Genomic DNA, 23,733 nt, shown 5'->3' with positions numbered 1-23,733 from the left:
ATTCTGCCTTTTCAGCTTAGCTTGTAATAATATTTTTTGGTCTGGTTGATTTGTATTTTCTTCAGAATTCTGGATTTGGTTATATGGTTTTGAGGTATATAGATATATTATTAGGTAATTGTTTCTATTATTTAGAGCGGTAAATTACCTCTGTTTTCTTTTGTGGAAGTCGGCAATACAAGTGAGTTTTTTTTGGGCAGATTTTCATATACAGGTTGACCATCATATATTTCCACTACCCTCCCTACTGCCTTAGGTCAAGATTTCGCACAGTTTTGACGTCTTGACTGAAAGACAGACACGGCGGCTTGCACAAGCCATTGGTTATTATTATTAACCGCTAGATGTCTTATTATTTTACTAATGGCATAAGTCTATTGAAAGGAAATAAATCAGGAATTTGTTTTAGTTTGAGAAATGTTGATGAAATTGAGCTTCCATGGAGAAGCAATTTGAACACCAGGTGAATATAGAAATAAATTTTATTCATTTTTTGTTTCAAGAGACCAATTTACCATCAATCTATACCATACAGGAACTTTAAATTGTTAAATGTATGAGATGGTGTGAATTTTACCTTACAATTAGGTACCATTTTGAATGATCTGTTTAAAATATTGTCATTGAAAGTCATGAATCATTAAGGATATAAAGAATGATAGACTGCAGTCTTTACTTTGAGCAGATAGAATATTTTCACAGATAAAAATTGATGAAATTATAATTTTTTCCTTTTCTTAAAAAAGTTACTTGATTAAAAATGTTTTAAAATTAATTAAATTACCATGTTTTTCTGTTCAAAGTTATTTGTAAAATTGTTTATACTATTTTGTTGATCAGTTTAAAATATTGTCATTGAAAGTCATGAATCATTAAGGATATAAAAATTGATAGACTGCAGTCTTTACTTTGCGCTCAAAGATAGAACATTTTTTTTAATAGATAAAAATTAATGAAATAATTTTTTCTTTTTCAAAATGATTTGATTAAAATTGTTTACAATTTAATTAGATTACCATGTTTTTCTGTTCAAAGTTATTTGTAAAATTGTTTATACTATTTTGTTGATCAGTTTAAAATAGTCATTGAAAGTCATGAATCATTAAGGATATAAAAATTGATAGACTGCAGTCTTTACTTTGAGCAAAGATGGAATATTTTTTTTATAGATAAAAATTAATGAAATTATTTTTTCTTTTTCAAAATTATTTGATTAAAAATGTTTGAAATTGAATTAAATTACCATGTTTTTCTGTTCAAAGTTATTTGTAAAAATTTTTATACTATTTTTTTGATCAGTTTGAAATATTGTCATTGAAAGTCATGAATCATTTAAGGATATGAAAAATGATAGACTGCAGTCTTTACTTTGAGCAAAGATAGAACATTTTTTTTATAGATAAAAATTGATGAAATAATTATTTCTTTTTCAAAATGATTTGATTAAAAATGTTTGAAATTTAATTAAATTACCATGTATTTCTTTTCAAAGTTTTGTATAAATGTTTAAACTTTTTTGTTACTTAGTATTTTGTAAAGTCTTTTACTTTAATGTTTTTTGAAAGCTGAGTGTTTGAAGTATAGAAAATCTTAGTTTTGAAAACTTGTGCTTCCTTGTGGAGTACTGTAGTGATTAACTTTTGATGTTCTAGATTTAAGTTTGAAGAATACAGTACTGTATAATCAATCAAACTTGGTGAATAACTAGACGCTGGAGTTAATTTCTCCTGTGTCTATACCCGTTATTCACCAAGTGTGATTCATTATACAGTACTGTGTTCTTCATACTTAAATTTAGAACATCAAAAGTTAATCACTACAGTACTAGGAAGCACAAGTTTTCAAAACTTGAGATTTTCTATGTTTCACACACTCGGCTCTAAAAAACACTTAACTTTACAAAATACCAAAACTTGAACTTGTGGTGATATTTGTTTGAAAACATTCTTAGGACATATTTTTGTACAACTATATTGTATATTTTAAAAAAAAAATACTAAAATTTATTTTACTGTAATATACCATGCAAAAAAACTTGTATAAAGATATTTTAGAATATAATAAAAAACAGAACTTAACAACAAGCTTTTATTTTCCATAATATTACAAAGGTAAAAAATATAATATTACAAAGGTAAAAAACAATTTCAAAGTAAAAATTAATTTTTTTTTTTTTTTCCGAGCACATTAGTGTACCCCCCAAATAAGGGGCTGACTTCTAGAACAGCATTTTTCTAGCTCTATGAAGCTCTGCCTGCTGCCCCGATCACCGTAAAGCCTATGTAGAAGTTGAAAAGTCCCTGAATCTCTCCTGTGAAGAGTGAGGTGACATCATATCTTGGAATGTTGATTTGAAATGCTAAGTGACTGCAGTTTGCTTACTGTAAGTAGCCTGTCACTGGGACACCTCCCAGTTGGTTAACATAGCTGAAATATGTATTTTGAAAAAGCCTGATAATACAAGGAATATCATAACTTTAAACTCTGCTGCAGACATTTTGAAACTTACTGATAGAGTAAAATATTTAGCTATAATTCTAAAAGGTGTTGAGATATATCACAGAACCAGAGATACCTTTGGACATTGGACTTGAGAAAATTCCTGAGTTGTAACAACCAATAATTTGCTTTTTAAAGTTCCATTTTACAAAGCAAATTTCCTTTGTAAACTCATGACTTAATTGAAGCAATAAATGGAGTTGAGACTTAAATTCTTTCAATGACCTAAGAACATATTTGACTAGTTTCATAAACCATTTGAAGAATGCTACCAATCAGACTAAATCCTGCTTAACATTATAACTGATATGAATAGTAATACCATGAAGGTACTTGGGTAATGTTACTGTGGAGTTGAAATATATATCCTTTTCATGAGACGTTTTTAAACAGCAATTCACTTTTCGTTGTGTACCCCAATCCAATGATACCGTGCATAGCCTTGATGCTAAGTCCAGTATAGGAAAAAATAGAATGTACAGAGAGCGGAAGAATTAGCCGTAACTCTTCAACACTTTCTTGAAAGCAATACCACTTCAATAAGCAAAAATATATTCAACCACATAAATGCATAATTGTCAAAGTAGGAATGCATCTTAATAATACTTTTAATTTCAAGCAAATGTTTCCCTGGATTCAAGATTATTTTGATTATAAGGAAAATATTTCTCTATTTTCATGCAGATATCTCTTTAATATGACCTGAACAGGAACAGTTTTAGCTCAATTTAACTTGTGAAGTTAAGCAGTATTGATTAAAATGATTAATTCAGTAGATAACCTGAAGAATATATAATTGAATCGGTTAACATAACAAAGTCACTTTGTTTAAGCAAAAAACCCTGAATGTGAATGAATTATCATTAATATTCGGGCATTTATAGTTTACTTTAGTGTCCCAAGTCACCACTGAGAACCGGAGTCCTCATTTCAAGTACAGTCTATTATATTTGGATGGTAGAAACTCCCTAGAAAGCAGTAAGACCAAATACACAACTAAGGTAAATTCGTGCGATGGTTCTCAAATGCGCAAAAGACTTCGGAAAAGGGGATGACATCAAATGCAGGGTACTGCCCTGACACCCCAGCTTCACCCCAGCCGGTTATGTGCCAGATCGGACTGAGGTCGCATTCCCCTGCACCGACGAGTTAGCACAGGCAGCGCACCATTCAAGAGGGGAACTGAAAGACGTAGTATTGGTACCAAGGTAAATCTTAAATACCAAAACGCAGTTGTCAGTAACTCCCTTGGAGGGTACACTACCTGACCTTTACATTAAATTAAAATTTATGTACATGGTAAATTTATTTCCTGCATATTCTGTATACCAAAAGATAAAAAGACGGTTGAAATGTGCCCTTTCATATTGCAGTCTTTTGAGCAAATGGCCGTTTTAATTGCCAGGTTGTCCTTAATTTACGATATAGTACTGACTGCCATTTTCATTCTAAGGTACCGCACTGTATTTCACTAAACTCAATTCTGTCTCAACCGACTCCTGATGCAACAACAGATTCAAAAGAAGATCTGATGTTAAATTGAGCCAAAAATTTCTTAAGACCCATCATGCTGCAATAAACTTATGGACAAAATATTCCCACCACAGGGAAAACACCAAAAAACTGGTTCAGCCAAAATAACCAAAGATGGATTCCTTTTTAACCTGTACATTATAAGAAAGTGTTCACAGCAACTTCCTTTTCAAGCAAACTTAAGAGAAAATATAGCTACTCTCAATTCCCTTCAAGAAGCAGCCATTATATTCATACAAAGCTGAGAATATGATACAAAAACCTTTCTTAAAATAAGGTTAAATGTACCTGGATAATCCAATCTCATTCCATGCCAACAAACCTTAGGCAATGATAATAAAACTCACATTCCTAAAGGAATATTGTACTTGTGATTTCTCACTTAACACACATGAAAGTTCAACTTCCTTGGAATTACTGTGTCACCATAAAGATCAAAGCTATGAGGAGAACCTCATGCAAATCACTGATAAAACACACATTGAGTTTACCACTTGCTAATAAGCTAGAGACCCATGGTAATCAACTTCAACACAAGTTTATCACTCGCTAATAAGCTTGAGACTAGTGGCAATCTATTTCAATATGAGTTTACCACTCGCTAATAAGCTTGAGACCAGTGGCAATCTACTTCAACACAAGTTTACCACTCTCTAATAAGCTTGAGATACGTGGCAATCAACTTCAACACAAGTTTACCAATTGCTAATAAGCTTGAGACCTGTGGCAATCAACTTCAACACGAGTTTACCACTCGCTAATAAGCTTGAGACATGTGACAATCAACTTGAAGACTGAAACATTTCCAAAACTGAAAACTCATGCACTATAAGAAAATCTGTGTCCAACACTTCCTACAGATTTCTGCACTATCCTCTGCCTTTGGTTTGCTTTTCTTTCTTACTTACAGGCAACAGACCTACAGTTTCTCAATTGAAAAGAGATAAAAGTCATTACAAGGATAATGGTTAACCAATAGTCTACAAACAGGATAAAAAAACAGTTCAAATTGAGCCAAATGGAGCAATTACAAGTCTCAGAAACTCAGCTGAAGACAGCAAATAATAACACCTTTTCTGGATTTAGACAGTCGATACCACAGCAGAAAAATGAAAGGGCTGTACGCTGGACTTTCGACACGAAAGGAATTCCAAGTGGAGACTGGCATTAAAGTCAACCCACACAGGAGATTACACCATCCAAGCTCTAATCCAGTAATTAGAAGACAGCAAATTGTAAAGTTATAAACAGAAGGCAAGACCCTTCAACATCATCCAATTACTAGTGATATTCCCAGCTAGTTGTTAGCAATCAATAGCAGACTTGCTTGCAACAAAGATTTTGGAACTTGGAAACAATGAACAGCTTATAGTATTTAACTCATTGCTTCTTCCAGAGGCCTATTGACACTGCTGTGATCCAAAACATACAACACTGCAACAGGGAAAGTGTCCTACACTAGCTTACACTCCTCAACACCCAAACAGGATTGGAGATAAATATTTGCTTCATGTCTTCGATGATTAGCAAGAAGACAAATTCATTTTCACTTGATCTTTGTAAAATACAAAACTTAAACTGGAACTTGCTGTTATAATCTCTGATCATTAGATTGTATGACAGAGATGGTGATTTCAATAAATTTTGTCCAAAAAGGACAAAGTTAGAAAGTTCAAACTGCCCAGGGAGAAATTACCTCAGCAGATAAAATACTAACTGCTAAAAGATATTAAAATCCATCATAAGTTCTAGCAGAATACGCTCACTTACAAAGTAAATGTAGACTTCAAAACCCAAAACAACAGCAAACGACATTACTACTGAGTGCAGTACAAATACTGTACGGGTCAAAACACAGGTAATCTTGATTTTGAAAATAACTAATGGCACCAACAAAAACAAGAAAGGTTGATGGCACTAGAGCGATTTCCTTACACAAGAAGGAGGGAAAATCTAATGATATCCTCAGTAAGTAACATGAAATACAGCAGACATGAGATAGTGAGGCAAAAAATCTAAGTCTGCCTGAGCACAGAATTAAGCAAAGACCATAGCTACAGAACTCAAGAGAAATATGCATTGGGTTTTAAAACAGAGTTCGGGACTTCAATAAATTTCCCTCCAAAATGACAAAAATTACCGAGTACAAACTGATCAAAGGGAAATTATCTTCCATGAAAAAATGCCAGCTATAGAAAGAAAATACTAGCAAAACTACATTTATTTTCAAAGCAAATTCATAATTGAAAATCCAAATCAGAGTCAAAAGACATTCGTGAAATAAGTACAGTAGAAACGTCAATGGAAATTCCTTGATCAAATACTGTACCGATCAAAGCACAAGTAATTTCAGTTCTGAAAATGGCTAATGTCACCAACAAACACAAGAAAATCTGATGGCATTACAGCAATTCCATTGGACAACAGGATGGTAAACCTAATGTATCCACATTAAGAAACATGAACAAGTACAGAAAACACGAGGCAGTGCGACAAAATATCAGCGGCTGCCTTGTGCATACAAATCACCTATGACCGAAGCTACAGATCCCAAATGATATTTGGAAAAAGACTCATAGTATCAACAGCTGTTCATATTAATACATGTATAATTTTGTAAAGGCACAATGAAATTAAGTTCACCTTGTATGAGTAAGGGAACTATACAACGATCACAGAATAAAATTTACAAGACATAATGAAAATGACTTAGGCCTCTTATTCAATAGCCAAAGACAAAAGTCTACGACTCAGGGTCAAGCTGATAAGGATTTGATTTATGAAACCACAAATCAGTTGAAAGGAGTATTGGAAATTATTCTCTAGTAAAAAATACTGAAAATACAGTAATCAAATGCATTTGAGGTATAGTTACATTTGAGTTGCACAGAAACCAATGTTCTTACGTCAGAAAATCAAACAAAACAGATATTGACTTTCCTTCATTCAATGGCAGAAACTGCATTCTGAACACTGACAGATGAAAACAAGATAAGGGCAAGAGACTCTAAAAGCCAACTATAATGCCTATAACTTATGCGGCACAGTACTCAGGCATGCAACTAATGAAGGTAACAAGCAAAACAAACATTTAGAAAAATCAGCTGTTGAGAAGAGCACCTAAACAAATATTCCTCTAAAGATCAGCTGTTTACAGCATCAAAACAGAAATCTGCAGAGAGCATTTGACATTAGGAAAACCAGGTGTTGAGAGGAGCACATAAACAAATATTCCTCTAAAGATCAGCTGTTTACAGCATCAAAACAGAAATCTGCAGAGAGCATTTGACGTTAGGAAAACCAGGTGTTGAGAGGAGCACATAAACAAATATTCCTCTAAAGATCAGCTGTTTACAGCATCAAAACAGAAATCTGCAGAGAGCATTTGACATTAGGAAAACCAGGTGTTGAGAGGAGCACATAAACAAATATTCCTCTAAAGATCAGCTGTTTACAGCATCAAAACAGAAATCTGCAGAGAGCATTTGACGTTAGGAAAACCAGGTGTTGAGAGGAGCACATAAACAAATATTCCTCTAAAGATCAGCTGTTTACAGCAACATCAAAACAGAAATCTGCTGAGAGCATTTGACATTAGAAAAATCAGCTGTTGAGAGGAGCACCTAAATAAATATTCCTATAAAGACCAGCTGTTTAAAGCGTCAAAACAAAAGTCTGCGGAGAGCATTTGACGCAGGCCTTTTGAAATTAAGGTTTAAAGAGCAGTTTTCAAACAGGACACACATTTGATGCATCTTCATGAGCTGTGCTTAGAAAAGGCAAACAGAATGCGTATACCGGTAGCTCCGTCTTCTTCCAGCTAGGCTTTAGTCACTCATACTAAAGCAAAAGTTTATTACTCCCTTAGATCCTCAGGAAAAACACTAGTCAGGTTTAACAATACGAGGAATATACATATTCCTTACATGACATGGAATTAATTCAACCTAAGATTTACCAAAAGCCTCAAAAAATCCTTGGAATAGACAAAAGGATATGAAATGCACAAAAAATATCCTTGAAATGGAGAAAAGGAAATGAAATGCACAAAAAAAATTCCTTGGAACAGACAAAAGGAAATCAAATGCACAAATATTTCCTTGGAACAGACAAAAGGAAATAAAATGCACAAAAAAATTCCTAGTACTGTACAGACAAAAGGAAATCAAATGCACAAATGAATCCTTGGAACAGACAAAAGGAAGAATTAAGACTATTCGGGGTCATGATCACAATATCCGCATATCACACAAGAGAAACATCATGACTTTTGTTGAATAAATCTCAGACAAATACAATATAGGGATGAAGTTAACAGATTAAATCCTTCAAGAGGAGAAGAGTAATCCTGACTGGCTCAGAAAATACAAGCTTGAAACATCATCAAACTGGAAATAAATCCACAATGAATCTAACTGCTCAAGTGTAACACTGGGAAAGGATTAAAGATGACAAGTAACCTTCAAGTAAACAGAAAATATTTCTGAATAAAAGGACACTTCTGAAGTGAAAACCAAAATTGCTTAAAAAGATTTTTATCACAGAAATCATATTCAGTGTGAAAATCTACACCATATTTATCTCTGTAACTGCCTATTGGAAACGTCCCTGCCGGGCGATCCGTTGGACGAAGGTTCAAGTACAGCATACAAGCCCAATAGTTCCTTCCAGTGTTTGTAACCTCACCATCCCTGTGAGATAGGGATGGTGGAGTTTTGGGAACCCTATAGGACTCCTTGGCTGGCTCTCCCTGGTCTAACTTTGATGAAGAGGGGGCTTTGGCACTAATCATATGCATATATGGTCAGTCTCTTGAGAACTGCCTTTGCCATTTAAGAGCAACCTTTAAACCATAGTTCTTTATGTACAATAACCCACCAAGTTATCAGAACCGGGCGTCCAAAATACTTAAGAGCATTGCTACATATTGCACAGCCAAATCGTGTCGACACGAGAATAGTTACAGATGGCTTCAAACTGTTGGAACCTAGATTTACGTCTACTTTAGGCTCCAGAGCCTTTAATTATGCGGCCCCGAGACTATATAATAAGCTCCCACGAAACATTCGGATGATTGAAGACATTAAGGCTTTCAAGAGGAAACTGAAAACTTTCTTATTTCAACAGTCATACAACAACATGGTTCAAAACCCATACTGCTTAACTTAGGCCAAACTTAAGCAGAACCTGACAAAATCAGACCACCTAAAACCAAGAAATATAGAAGAATAAAGTAAAAAAGAAGCTATATCTTCTTCCTTGACCAAACTTGGTTGAAACCAAAGCATTCATGAAATTTTACCATGAATGACTTTAAGAATTACGCCTTAACTTTAGCTTTTGAAAAAAGTCCCTCCATTAATATCAGAGACATTTGAATCATGTCCTGTTTACAAAAAACCTCAATAAATATTAACGACCACATCGTAATAAATACGTGTGACACATTTGGCAATCTATTAGGACAATACAGGTTCAGTTTCATATTCAATAGTACCTTTTTTCACAAGAATTTAACCTGGCATGGCCAAACATATTTGCTTCACCTTTTGGTATGCAGTTAATAAATTTACCTGTACAAAAAATTAATGAAATGAAAGATTACTGCATCAAATCAGGGCGAAATGACGCAGCCGTGTGCATGTTGCACTTTTCTTCAATCAAAAACACATTCCAGAAACACAACACGTTGCATTGCAACTGTGCTTCGTCATGTATAGGGTGATACTGGACTCCTTTCTAAATAGTTTCTACCATCCCAATATACAAAGACATGTTCCGAAACTCTTCCGTGTCCTTCGTGGGACAAGTTACTGTACATAAACTAAAAATCCCTACAATTAATGATTTCTGGCCATTCACATCTGTGACTTTCAATGTCTTCAACTATAAAATACAGACAGGTTACTACTAATATCACAAAAATCAATATCACCAACTTCATAAGCCTAATCAAACTTACATTAAATTGTTCCTCTTCACATCAAATTAATAGAGATAACATTGTAAAAATATAGAGATGTTTTTCTTGGTAATCAATTCTAAATCATAAATACAGGGATAGACAGTTACCCGAAAAAAAAAAGTGATTATCAAATTGCAATCATATTTTAACAAATTATGCATCTTTTATTTTGTTTATTAAAGCATTCAAGTTTCAAAGCGGATGTTAGAGCTACAGCCGATTATTTTGTTCTCTGGACATTCTATTCAAAATAACTGAACTTATAATCAAGTTTATGCAATCACTTTAAGAGTCAGATTACACAAATAAAAATGAATATCCTATAAAACATAAGATGAAAAGGAAACTTTTTCACTTCCACGGTAAACTTATCCAACCACGGTACTACTTTACATCAGTTACAATGGAACCAGGAAGGAATCATTCTAATTGGGAACCTTTCTTCAAATGGCATATCAAACTGGTCAAAGACCTTAGGTCACTTCAAGAATTTAAAAACTATAAATCCATTTGCTACCTCGTCAGTCATAAGTTACAACTGCAACTCAAGATTTCTTTCAAGACATTCAATAACAAAAATTATCTTTATTTCTGTGATATTTTTAAACACCTTTGAGAATTCAAGACAGGCTAGTATTGTAACTCTATCAATAAGAAAAAAATGACAACAACAGAGTTTTAAGTTACAAATATTTCTTGGCTAAGTACTGTATCAAGCTCTTTAAAATACATATTGAGTCAACACATTAACCAAATGGAAGATGGGCCAGTGAGAAACTACTTACAGTAAACAAAGAGTACAGCACGTAGATTTCAAAACAAATTCCTTGTGTCACCACAACACTCAACACGAGGGACCCAGGGACCGTCCAGGGCTTCTACATGTGCGGCTTCTGGTGGCGAGGCTGCAGGGGAGACACATATTGCTAGGCCTGTTCCAGAGGTCAGCCCCTTCAGGTGATGGCACATGGCCTTTATTTGTTTTTTTTCTGAATACATACAATCTAAATCTGGAAGAGAACTTCAACTTTAGATTCAAGAATACAATAAAGTCACAAGGTTACAGAATACATTCGAGTTGCATGATTAAAAAAAATTAAATTCTTTTAGACATAAGTCTGGAACTATGAGGATTCTTTAATAATACAAGAAATATGCTCTTAACCCAGCACAAGACAGGAAAAACAAGCTTAATTTATACCTACAGTTCACCTTCTAGATGTTCTACAGACGTCAATGATTATTTCTTAACCTTTTTGACTAAATACTGTCACTTTATCTAAACTTCTACTCACTCAGTCTAAGCAAAAGTTAATTGTGTTTTTTCAACTTCATTGCCTATACTGTACTGTAATTTACAAAATCAAATTAACTTTTAATTACCTATAAAACTAACTCATTTCTAATCACCTAAATATCAGAAATTTATAAGTAATTTGTATTTTTCCTAACTATATATACAAGTGGTTCTTTACAATAGGAGAAGAAATCAGCGTTAGCTGATGTACGGTTATAAAAACTTTTAACAAGGTGGAAACATCCGCCAGGTTGTTAACCAGTGGTAGCGGGGAGAAGCACCAGCCCCCACTCACTCATACCTTTTACGCTTTGATGGCAGTCGAGACTTTCCTCTGGGGTTAGGTGATGGCGAGTAAGTGTATGTGTATATAAGTACAGTTTTGCAGTTAGGAAAAATAAAAATTACTTCCAAATTTGTGATTTGTTCCTACACTGCATATAAACCCTTACATTTTTTACAAAATGAAACTCACACTACAGTGGGTGCAAGTCTAAAAACATTCCCAGTATCGCAACATCCATGCATGATAATGCGAGGGATGTACAGTATATCCACATCTCGTTAACCAGCGGCCTGAAACCAATGGGTTCACGTTTCAAGCGAAGTGGGTACGAGTGTTAACCCTTTTACCCCCAATGGACGTACTTGTACGTTTCACAAAACTCATCCCTTTACCCCCATGGACGTACTGGTACGTCCTTGCAAAAAACTGCTATTTACGTTTATTTGCATATTTTTGATAGCTTTATGAGAAACTTCAGGTACTTTCCAAAAGAATTAGACCAACCTGACCTCTCTATGACAAAAATTGAGGCTGTTAGAACAATTTGAAAAATATATATTGCAAAATGTGCTTGAAACAAAAAAATGCCTGGGGGTTAAGGGTTGAAAAGTTCCAAATAGCTTGGGGGTAAAAGGGTTAAAACACAAGTGTAACTGTTAAGGCTATGTATAATAATGGATTTGTGTTTGTACATACTGACAGCTGACTTTTCAATTTCAACTTCTCCAAGAGATTGGGGACATGACTTGAATATATGAAATATATTCTAGGTACAAGTCAGAAAGGGGCCTACCTACAGTCGTAGGCATTCTAGCCGACACAGTATCAGGATGCTATGCCCCAAGAGAAGGGAAGATGAAGAAAAGAAAGGCCAGTCATTCCTTTTACATTTATCCTAGACTAACACTGCAACTACTGTACTCAAATGAATGCTGATGATCCTATAAGGGAGTTACGGCAGCTACCACAGAGCCTATCGAGAATGTGTCTAGGGACCTGTGGGTCACATCTTGCAGATAATGCACAGTGAAAGTAGTTTGTCTATTCCACACCCATGCTTGTAGAACCTGCATCACAGAAGGGGTCTTTTCAAACACCAGGGACATGCTGATGCCCCTGACATCATGAGCTCTAGATAGAGGAATAATGGCTTGGTCAATGACTTGCCTAATCGAAGAGGAAACGGCATTCATTGTCACCATTCTCTTGAACTTGGCCGAGCTATCAAACAGGTGTCTGACCTGCGGACAAGCTCTTCCAGTTCGTTTGAGGTAATGCTAAGCTTAGAGCCTTTACAGGACACAACAGCAATTGTGACGGGTCCATTAGTTACTTCTTGAAGACTTGAAATCTAGAAAGAATTTAACCTAGGTTTGAAATCAACGGATTTTGAGTCTTCGCCATGAACTCACGGACGAAACTGAACGTCTCCTGTCCCCCATTCCCTTAAATGGGCGACGTCTTATGAGAAACCATGCAATTCGTTTATCCCCTTGGCTTAGGCTAAGGCGAGAAGGAAGACCATTTTCGAGGTGAAGTCACGGTCTGAAGCCTGACGTAAAGACTCATTTGGTACGCCTTTCAGGGGATGAAGGAATTTCACCCCGTTCCAGAGGTCTCACTTCCAACTGAGGACAAACTTGTTCGAAACTCCATATAAAACGAAATCTAGCCCATTCAGTCTAAAGACCTGGCTCAAGGTTGAGTGGTAGCCTTTCCCTGCTGAGACAGAGCAGAGTTTTTTCTCCTGAAGGTACAGTAAATACTCAACTATTAGGGGTAGAGTTTTTCAAAACTCTTTACACCAGCGGTATTGAAGAATTTGTTTTTTACTGAAAACGTAAAAGAAGCAGGAGAAGGAAGAAAAGACGATGGATTGAAGACCCAATCTACAACACCAACCATAGAAGATCGCCCACTTAGCATGGTAAACCGAGATCGAGAACTTACTGAGACATCCATAAATCCATTTCGCCACTGGTGTCGAAAAGCCTCTCTCCGAGAGGATATGCTGGATAACCTTCAGGCATGAAGACATAGGGATCTCGGAATCTGATTTTAAATCTGGGCATGAGGCTGGTGTAGGAGGTCGGGTAGACGACTGAGCTCCCTCGGTACTTCTGTCAGAAGCAGAAGAAGGTCCCGAAACCATTCTGCATGGAGCCACATCGGCGCTATTAATGTCATAGAAAGGTTACTCGAAAATCTCACCCTGTTGAGGATTCTCCTAAATATGAAGCATGGGGGAACGCATAATCATCTAGGTGATCCAACAGATGTTGAAAGGCATCTTGAAAGACCGCCTGCGGATCCGGTACTGGAGAGCAGTAAACCGGGAGCTTCCGGTTCAGGGACGCTGCTAACAGGTTGTTGCTCGTTAAGCAGTTTAGCATCCTTTACTACCTAACTATTTATTTATGTATATAGCTGTTATGATAATTATCTTACATAAAGTTAAACCTTACTGTTAAACCTAAGGGAAGTATTCCTGTGGAGTTTGCAGGATTAGCTTATGTTCATGGCTCTACTGTATATTTGACTTATACTAATAAAGTCTTGGATTATTGTGAAGAAGGTTTACTCTCACACCTATCAAATGGTGGCAGCGGTATTTTAATGGACCCATACGTGCAGAAATACCAGGATGTCTTCGTTTCACAGTCTTCCTCCACCCGCCAGTTTCAATGTGGATGATAGGAATGCAGCAGAAAGGTGGAGGGAATGGCGAGAAAGGTGGGGAAGTGCTATGCTGTCGCAACAGAGTTAAGTAAAAAGACTCCCGAAGTGCAAGTCTCTGTGTTACAGTTATTGGGCCTGAGGCTCATAAAGTTTTCAGCACATTTCAACTTTCCGATGAAGATCGGAAAGATCAGAATGCAGTGCTGGCAGCATTTGAAAGATATTTTCACCCAAGCAAAAACACTGCATTTAAACGTTACCGTTTCAATAATTGGGCACAGATAGATGGAGAATCTTTGGATCAGTATGTAATGGCGCTGCGTCATATAGCGTTTGATTGTAATTTTGCGAATATAACACAAGAAGAAATATTGAGAAACAGGATTATGTTTGGCATTTCGGATGATAAGGTCAGAGATCGTCTTCTACGGGAAAGGAAACTTTGGAGAGAACCTTAGAGATTTGTCGAGTTAGCGAGGTATATAAAGCACAGCAAGAGGAGATCAACAGAGTATTAGAAAGCAAGGTTATTACTGTGTCTGCAAAGCTGAGGGATCCAGTTGGAAGAATGAAGCCACGGATGTTCATCGGAAATTGGAAAAAACGGACTGGATTACTGATTGTAGGTTCTATGGTAAAAGTCACAGGAAAGTAAAGGAAGTTTGTCCAGCTTGGGGTAAGCGGTCCATAAATTTAAAAAACTTGACCACTTTATAAGTTTAAATGTCCAGCACGAGTGGTGCAACAAACGAATTTGAAATCGCTTAATAGCATGAGGGAGGCTGATTTAGAAGAAAACGACTCGTCATGTATATTCACAGTGAAAACGGTAGCTAGTATCAAGATGACTAAGGAACAAACTGCTACACTTAAAGTTCTGCGCTACATAAGATTCCAGATAGACTGCGGAGCACATTGTAATGTGCTGCCACTCCATGTGTACCAAGCTGCAACTGGGGGTCGGGCTGTCATCAACCACTTTGTATGTTAATGGGCAAAAAGACATTTGTTCCTTTAGCAGTGTGTGTATTCGTGTTTGGCGGGGAGTTCGTAATTTGAGGTGAGTTATTGCAGGGTCAGCGATTTCATTCAATTTTGGGTTACCAAGCATGTGTGGCGCTTAATATTCTGGAAATAAAGGATATTGACCAGATTAATCCCATATGTGACAATGCCTTGCACGTCAGTTTAGCCTGCTCTTCTGCTATCACAAAGGAACCTCTGATTGAACGGCATCCACAAGTTTGCAGAGGTGTTGCCGGTGAGCTTGATTACAGTTATAAAATCAGAGTTAATCAGTCTGTTAACCCAGTGCAGCATGCTCCTAGAAGGGTACCTGCGGCAGTACGTTCCGTCCTGCAAAAGGAACTAGATAAGCTTGAAAGTGAAAACATAATTGCTAAGGTACAGCAACCAACGGAGTGAGTCTCCTCTTTATTAATACCTAAAAAAATAAAGAAATACAAATTTGCATTGATCCAAGGGATCTAAATAAGGCAGTGCTTCGTGAGCACCATCAATTACCAACACTGGAAGACATTGCCTCTCGTCTTGCAGGAGCTCGTGTGTTCACAGTCTTGGATGTGAAACACGGGTTTTGGCATGTGCCTTTGGAGGAGAAGAGCTCGTACTTAACAACTTTTAATACTCCATTTGGACGTTACCGCTGGCTGAGAATGCCATTTGGAATATGCTCGGCACCGGAAGTTTTTCAGCGTTGTATGCATCAGCTGATTGAGGGACTTGCAGACAACTTTTTGGTGTATGGAAAAGGAGCTACTGACATAGAGGCTACAAATGATCATGATAGAAATCTTCAGTCCTTTATCAGGCGCTGTGAAGAGCGAAACGGGCTACTGGGAACTGATAAACTCCAATTGAGACAAACAGGAGTTTCATTTATGGGTCATGTAGCAACAGACAAAGGATTAAAACCAGGACCTGAGAAAGTGAAAGCTTTAGTGGAGATGCCAGCACCTAAAGATGTTGCAGGGGTATGAAGATTTCTTGGAATGGTGCAGTACCTAGCTAAATTTCTGCCAAAATTAGCTGAACTGACCGCTCCTCTGAGGGATTTTCTGCACAAGAACTCTGAATTTGTGTGGCAGGATGTTCAAGAAAAAGCTTTCAAAGCAGCCAGTAAAATACCTGTTCAATATTATTATAGTCTAATTTCAGAGGTTACTATTCAGTGTGATGCATCCCAGTATGGAGTTGGAGCAGCCCTTTTGCAGAAAGGCCAGCCCGTGGCTTTTGCATCCAGAAGTTTGTTAGAGGCAGAGCAGCGTTATGCACAAATTGAAAAGGAATGTCTAGCTATTGTTTTTGCATGTGAGAGGTTTCACCATTACGTATATGGACGGGACGAGGTCACGGTGCATTCTGACCACCAACCACTGGAGTTAATTTTCAAGAAACCGTTAGCAGCAGCCCCAGCTAGGCTTCAGAGGATGTTGCTACATCTGCAGTATTATGTTTTGGAGGTTAAGTATGTCAAAGGAAAACACATGTACATTGCTGACACATTAAGCAGTGCATTCTTGCCTAATTGCTCTGAAAATTCTATATTTGTAAATTACCTTCAAACTGCGAAAAATGAGGCTACAACACTGATCGGAGATACCTTGATGATCACAGATGGCAGATTGCAAGAGATAAAAGCTCACAGTGGAAGTGACAGTAATCTTCAAGCAGTTGCAAAAATGATCAGAGAAGGATGGCCAGATGCTAGAAATAAAGCTCCTAAGTGTGCTAGAGCTTTTTATAATTATAGAGATGAACTGCATACTGAAGATGGTTTAGTGTTCAAAGGAAATCGTTTAATCGTTCCTAAGAGTCTCAGGAAACAAATGTTGGATATTGCACATCAAGGACACATTGGAGTGGAGGGTTGTCTAAAGAAGGATGAGAGAAGCACTGTTCTGGCCAGGAATGTCCTTGGATCTGAAAGCATTGGTTCAACAGTGTGATGCTTGTTTGTCAATTAGAGACCTTCCTCCTAAAGAACCGATGAAAAGTCATGAGTTTGCCCTTCGTCCATGGTCAAAAGTAGGAGCTGATCTATGTCATACTGATAATCGAATACAGTACTCATAGTAGCTGATTATTTTAGCAGTTTTCTTGAAGTATCAAGAGTAAATAATACGACATCGACTGCCATCGTTAGAGAACTACAAATTATATTTTCTCGTCAAGGAATACCGGACCAGTTAGTAACAGATAATGGGCCACAGTTTATCACACCAGAATTCCGTTCTTTTGCAAAGACATGGTCTTTTGAACACATTACTTCTAGTCCAAGGTATGCACAATCAAATGGAAAGGCTGAGAATGCCGTGAAAATAGTAAAGAAAACGTTCACAAGGTGTAAACTGACTGGAGAATCAGAGTTTTTGGCTTTACTTAACTGGAATAACACGGCAACAGAAGGCATGTTGACTAGCCCAGCCCAAAGACTTATGGGTAGACATTGTAAAACTATCATGCCCTGCATGTCATCATTACTTAAGCCTAGATATCCTACACAGCAAGATTCTTTAGTTATCTTGGAAAAAAAAGGACAAGCAGACCCATTACTATAACAGAGGGACACGTGCATTGAATCCTATACCCGCAGGAGAGGTGGTACGCCTCAGACTGACAGGTAGTAAGATATGGACTCCTGCGCTTTGCATGGGAGAAGTCACTCCTAGATCTTACAAAGTCAAGGTGGGAAATAGAGAGTATAGAAGAAATCGACGGCAGTTATTGGCTACTGGAGAGAGATGTTCGGATGACTTGGAGAACACCGAGGTTGATCCTGACGAGCAATTGGACGATAATGATCTGGAACAGATCTTACAGGAGCAGAATTTGATACGGAGCTGCAGTCCACAATAGAAAGAAAAGAGTAAACCTAAGCTGAGAAGCGAGGATGCCTGTGAGGCACTTGTCGTTAAAGAAGCCTATTTGGAGGACGATGTTCTTAACCCTTTTACCCCCAGGCTATTTGGAAATTTCCAACCCTTAACCCCCAGGGGGTTATTTTTTTCCCAGCACATTTTGCAGTATATATTTTTTTAAATTGCTCTAACAGCCTTAATTTTTGTCATAGAGAGGTCAGGTTGGTCTCATTATCTTGGAAAATACCTGAATTTTCTCAAAAAATTATCAAAAATATGAAAAAAAAATTTTATAGCATTTTTTTGCAAGGACGTACCAGTACGTCCATGGGGGTAAAGGGATGGCTTTTGTGAAACGTACCAGTACGTCCTTTGGGGGTAAAAGGGTTAAGCAGTGGAGTCTGAAATCCAAAATAGACGTTCAACGCGCTTCAAGAGTAAACCTAAGCGTTATGGCATAGATGATTATTGATAGTACATGTACATTAAAGTTTATTTTTATATTAATGACTTTTTTCAGCATTGGTATTTATATATAGTTATTTCATTGATTTATTAAACTAATTTACTGTACATGCAAACTTCTTTTGGAAGAAGGGGAGATGTAACGAGTTGTTGTTCGTTAAGCAGTTTAGTACCCTTTACTACCTGACTATTTATTCATGTAAATAGCTGTTATGATAATTATCTTACATAAAGTTAAACCTTACTGTTGAACAAAAGGGCAGTATTCCTTTGGAGTTTGTAGTATTAGCTTATATTCATGGCTCTACTGTATATTTGAATTATACTAATAAAGTCTTGGATTATTAAGAAGGTTTAATCTCCAACCTATCACAGTCGGGTATAGGAGGGAGCTCCCCCGGCACTTCTGTCAGAAGCAGAAGGTCCCGAAACCATTCTGCATGGAGCCACATCGGTGCTATTAATGTCATAGATAGGTTACTTGAAAATCTCACCCTGTTGAGGATTCTCCTAAATATGAAGCATGGGGGAACGCATAATCATCTAAGGTAATCCCACAGATGTTGAAAGGCATCTTGAAAGACCACCTGCAGATCAGGTACTGGAGAGCAGTAAACCGGAAGCTTCCGGTTCAGGGACGCTGCTAACAGGTCTATTGTCAGCAAACCCCAAAAAGTCATAACTTTTTTCACTATCCGATGGAAGCTACAATCTGAGCCTGTCTGCTCAATTTGTCTGCCACGACGTTAAACTCGGCTGACGGGGATATCGAGCTGTCTTCTGTTCATCGCAATACTTCTAAAGTCAGCTGGCAAAGTTAACATGAAATAGTACCTCCTTGTTTGTTTAGATATGCCACTATAGCAGTGTTGTCACTCATCAACACTACCGAGTGGCTTGAAAGGAGCTGTTAAAAATTTTGAAGGACAAGGAAGGTTGTCCTCAACTCCATGAGGTTTATGTAGCATTTGTGTGGGCTAACTCGGACTATAGTTCAGAGACTACAGGGTGCAATAAGAGTGTACCACACCCGTCTCTTGATTCTCCTATGAGGAGCATCAATTCGGGCGGAGGAGGAAAACGATCTACATCACTGAAAAGCTTCGTGTCTGAGACACACCAACTCGATTCTTCCTTTTGCTCTGGGATCCTTGTTTTGAAACCATAAGGTCTTCAGTTGCCACTGAAGTGACCACTTATAAAGACAACTGTTGCAGACCAGGCATTCTAACGAAGCCAGTGTCCCAGCCGCTGTTGCCACAGGTGAGTTAATGGTGAAGGACGAGCCAAAAGCTTGCGTGCCCCTTCCTTGAGTCTTTCCCTACATTCAAGGCAATGGGAAGCCTGCGTGCAGGAGGGTCCTCCTGGGACATCAATGTCCCTGGTCAAATGTGAAAGTTACACCATCAATAAAAGCTACACCTGAAAAGACAAACTGGAAAGATTTTAACGTTTAGCTAAAGTCAGTTTACGTGGAAGAAGGAAACTATCTTCGACCACAGCTGAGATCAGAGTAAGAAATGTATGAGTGAGCAAGGAGACGGTGCTTCTCCCCGCTACCATTGGTTAACAAACGGGCAGTTGCTTACCCCTTGTTAAGAGTTTTTATAGCTGTATGTCAGCTAGTTTTGTAGGAACCAATCACCTGTTGCAAGTATTCGCTTAGGAATTTCAAACATCCACAAAACCAAAATAATTGTAAAGACATCAAATAATTGGCCTAACGATGCGTAATAATATCTTTAAATTCAAGATAAAAAACTTATCCTATAAGCAATGACAACCTTAAGGGGTCTCCCTTTGAAACAATAAAATACCAGACTTATGTCAAAAGAAGTTTTAAAAAGTTATTAAAATATAAAGAAGTTCTCTTTAACAATAATTATATCACAGTCAGCATGAAATTATACAACCTTTTCAACCTACACAAAATATATACTATATTAACTAAATTGTACTATACTGCAGGAGTGGCCGAGGTCATAAATTTATCAAAATGTCTGCTATTCATTTCTACATTGTTATATTAATATCAACAAAATTTAATTAAAGTGCATGTGAACATATCTATTGGATATTTGATTGAACCTGTTCTTATCATAGGCAAATACAAAGCAACATTATATAATCAATCATAAAACCAAGATAAAAGTAACTGTATCTTAAATGAAAAATTCTGTTGTTTCATGAACACAAACCTTATCTAACATGTGATGGAAATTGTGCCACCTCAAATAATAAAGGCCTATGCTTCAACATTTTGCATTTTGAATAAAGGGCATTTCACACTATAGAAAAACAGAGAACTTTGAGCGAGAGGCAACATGCGACGTTCAATCAAGATTACTGTACATCTTTTTTTAAACAAACCTGTTTCTTTTTATATTTCTAATAGGCTTAATGACCCCTACACTTCTTTGCACTACTCTGAGTATCATTCTTTCTCAGGGTTCTCTTGCTTGAGAGTACATTCGGGCACACTATTCTATCTTATTTCTCTTCCTCTTGTTTTGTTAAAGCTTTTATAGTTTATGTAGGCAATATTTATGTTAATGTTATTACTGTTCTTAAAATATTTCATTTTTCGTTGTTTCCTTTCCTCACTGCATAAGTATCATACAGCCAAGACAGTATGTGAAGAGTTGACTGATATCTCCCTGTATCTCTTTTCAATTTAACAATAAACATGCTTGAGTACATGTTTTAAGCCCATAACTGATGTAAAAACCTTCAAAAAAGACTTAAGAATAATCTACATAAACACATATACTGTAAATGTTTAGTTTTAACATTGTCAAAATTAACTTCAATCGATGAAAATCTTATTAGAGGAAAGTCCTGCTCTGATGCCGACAACTCAGACTCTCGACTGGTTACTTGAGACAAAATCTTAAGAGACTCCCTGATAAAACCTAAGTATAACTAAGAGTTCCAGAAGAACATTTCCTTTTCAATAGCCAAAGTTGATTAGGGTCTGTATACTAATTAAGGGGAATGGTGATCTTACCACTACTACATATGTTTTACATATTTTTCTGTTGGAGCCCTTGGGTTTATAGTATTTTGCTTTCCCAACTAGGGTTGTAGCTTGGCTAGTAATAATACTTTTGCAGCCTTTCTCACTAAGAATAAAATGTTAAACACTTACAAAGCCTTCCTGACTATCAACTGTACTTCAGCAAGAAAGGTACTATACTGGAAAAGTTTACAGCACCCTGAATTTAAGGAATTGTGTGGCATTGGCAGTTTGTGAGGTCAGATTAAAAACCAGAGAAAAAAAACATTGTATCATCAATGCAATAAAAAAACTCTGGAAAACTGTACTCACAAACTGCCAATGCCACACAATTCCTTAAATGTATCCCACGTTTTATGGGCTGCCAGCCAAAGAGCCTGTATCCCACACAAAGTGGGGCGATCATAACCAAAAACATCCCAAGTTATTACTAAGTGCTTGATAGGTGAGATTTGTTGAAATGGCTCTTGATTTTAATAATAAACCTGGGTTTGTATGTTACACTGACTCAACTATAACTGACATCAGTTGTTGATCAAAGAGTCCGGCTGACCTAATAGCTAGAGGATTACTAGCGGAAAAAAAAAAAACTTGTTGGAAATAACTTTTGATTTGGTGGTACTAGTAATCTGTCGGATCCCACAACTCTTCAATAAATCCCCTTTGAAGATAATCTATCCTCTGGGTATAAAATACTATAAAAGGATAAACATTTCAAGCATGAGATCCCTCTATGATGCAGTTTTTAAAAGTTTAGTAAGTCCCCTTCAAAACTTCTAAAGATGAAGCTACGTTCTCATGGAAAATATCTCATTCGACAAGGAAGCACTCGGTTTAAAGATATGCAAATTCTATAACTATTAAATGAGTATATCAATATTTCATCGGGCTAACAGAAATAAAAATTTACTTCACAAACATGTTTGTTGTTCATCAGAGTACTTCAGATATGGGAAATATTATATAATGAGCTTAAAAATCGAATAGTGAAGATCTTCTTAGATTCTACACCTCCCTACAATCATACAGATAAAAGAAGCTACAGTAGTACCTCGGTTTACGAGTAATTCAGTATACAGTAAAAGCAAATTTGTATACAAGCACAAAGATTTAAATTAGTTTACAGGCATTGTATTGGTTTACAAGGCAAAGATTTCACTTAATGTTAACCTTTATAATGTTATGGGTTATAATTTGTTCATACAATTCCATTACAACTATAAAAATGAGTGTTTATGTGTATTTATGGAATACATGAGTGAATTTTCTTTATTTATTATAGGAAAAATGCTTTAAAATATGATTATTTTACATACGAGCTTACTCTTGGAAGAAGAATTAAAACTCATACACTGAGGTACTACTGTAATCTGTAATAAAGAATCCCCTCATTTCTGCTTAGGGAGATAAGTACGAATGTGTTCTCCTTCCAGGAATACGTACAAACTTACGAGAAACTTAGAAACTTAGAAATTCATCCAACAACGTTCAAACCTCTCTCCCAATGAACTAATCATGAAAGACCTTCAAAGAAATCTTGATTACAAGCCTTTTCTTCTATGCACACTTCTCAACTGATTGAACTCTTTGGAGGAATCTGACTAGGGCTCTATTCCAGTGGGGATCTTAACCCTTTTACCCCTAATGGACGTACTGGTACATTTCACAAAACTCATCCCTTTACCCCCATGGACGTACTGGTACGTCCTTGCAAAAAACTGCTATTTACATTTTTTTTGGCATATTTTTGATAACTTTAGGAGAAACTTCAGGCATTTTCTAAAAGAATAAGACCAACCTGACCTCTCTATGACAAAAATTAAGGCTGTTAGAGCAATTTAAAAAATATATATTGCAAAATGTGCTTGAAAAAAAAAAACGCCTGGGGGTTAAGGGTTGGAAAGTTCCAAATAGCCTGGAGGTAAAGGGGTTAAAGTCTCTACAAAGAAGGTACTGAACAACTGCAGTGCTCTGACTTGTCCTGATAGAGAAGGTACCAAACTGACAAAAAGTCGACTTAAAAACCCTCGATTTACAAACATTTTGGAGTTACAAACAAATCTAATTGAAACTAATACAAATAAGATACAGAAATTACTGTAATAAAACAAA

Source organism: Palaemon carinicauda, unplaced genomic scaffold (assembly GCF_036898095.1).
Source record: "Palaemon carinicauda isolate YSFRI2023 unplaced genomic scaffold, ASM3689809v2 scaffold113, whole genome shotgun sequence".
NCBI classification, from domain to species: domain Eukaryota; kingdom Metazoa; phylum Arthropoda; class Malacostraca; order Decapoda; family Palaemonidae; genus Palaemon; species Palaemon carinicauda.
Note: the sequence above shows the minus strand (reverse complement) of the source record.